This window comes from Myotis brandtii, unplaced genomic scaffold (genome assembly GCF_000412655.1).
Source record: "Myotis brandtii unplaced genomic scaffold, ASM41265v1 scaffold2140, whole genome shotgun sequence".
NCBI classification, from domain to species: Eukaryota; Metazoa; Chordata; class Mammalia; order Chiroptera; family Vespertilionidae; genus Myotis; species Myotis brandtii.
The window spans coordinates 34,480-35,807 of record NW_005358000.1 but is presented as its reverse complement, the minus strand read 5'-3'; the positions used below and the strand labels follow the sequence as shown (position 1 = coordinate 35,807).

The following is a 1,328-nucleotide window of genomic DNA, read 5'->3' as shown; positions in this document are numbered from 1 at the left end:
TATATTTTATTGATTTTTTACAGAGAGGAAGGGAGAGGGATAGAGAGTTAGATATATCAATGAGAGAGAAACATTGATCAGCTGCCTCCTGCACACCCCGTCCTGGGGATGTGCCTGCAACCAAGGTACATGCCCTTGACCGAAATCAAACCCTTCAGTCTGCAGGCCAACGCTCTATCCACCGAGCCAAACTGGTTAGGGCTGGCCTTTTTTATTTTGATGTATGATCCCTCTATTCCACTTTGCTGACAGTTTTTATTAAAAAAGAGGTGCTGGATTTTGTTAAATGCTTTTTGTGAATCTAGTGATATGATCATGTGATTTTTATCCTTCATTTTGTTACTGTGATGTTTCACATTTATTTCGTTGCATTCTTCACACAGCCAAGGTTACTTTTTTTGCTGTCCCCTGGGGATATTGGTGGAGTATGTTTACTTCTGGTTTGCCCTTAACTTTAAGAGTTTAACTTCTTGGGCCTTGATGTCTGTTTCCCTGACCTAGTTTGATCCATTAAAAGTAAAGTTAACATTTTCCTGGATTTACTAATGTCCACCAGAAAAAAACCTGGCTTTAATTTTCTGCTTATTTCTATGGAATTTCACTTTATCTTACATTTTGCTTGGTAATTACTTTGCATATATTGTCAGTCACTGTTGGAATTAAAAAAAAATGTTACCACATATATATTTCACATTATGTTCAGAAGCAGAACTCACTGTGTCTTTAGCATTTAAAAAAATAAAAAACAGTTCTTGCCCTAGCCGCTTTGGCTCAGTGGATAGAGCGTCAGCCTGTAGACTGAAGGGTGGCTGGTTCAGTTCTGGTCTAGGGCATGTACCTGGGTTTCAGGCTTGATCCCCAAGACCAACATCGATGTTTCTCTCTCTTTGTCTCTCCCCCTCCCTTCCACTCTCTCTACAAGTCAATGGGAAAAATATCCTCAGGTGAAGATTTAAAACAACAACAACACAGAAAACAGTTATTTAAAGACTTTTCTTAGTTTCATGTATTTTCTTTGAGTACAACTTAGCCATTTTGACTATGTAAATAATATTAGCACAATACAGTAAGGTCTTCCTTAAAGCTTTTATAAAAGAGATCCAATTTTTTTTCAGGCTAAAGAAGCAGTGGCAGAAGCTGAACATCTTGATCCTGGAAATATTTTCACTCAATTTTATCTATTCAAGATTGCAGTCATAGAAGGCAATTCTGACGGAGGTATGTTATTTATGAGTTACATTTAACTGTTAACACAAATAATAAAAATAATCCTCTTTGATCATAATATAAAAAACATTGTAAGACAATGAAACAATGAAGATATATAT

General features: G+C 36.3%; 1 long non-coding RNA gene across 1 annotated transcript in view; it reads left to right on the top strand.

The window, feature by feature from the left end:
- The first annotated feature begins 1,135 nt into the window (after positions 1 to 1,135).
- The window catches only part of LOC102240115, a 26,847-nt gene continuing 26,654 nt past the window's right edge, over positions 1,136 to 1,328 (top strand). Inside the window, exon 1 of the long non-coding RNA XR_313561.1 lies at positions 1,136 to 1,218. This is a non-coding gene — a long non-coding RNA (uncharacterized LOC102240115). The remainder of the gene's footprint in view (positions 1,219 to 1,328) is intronic.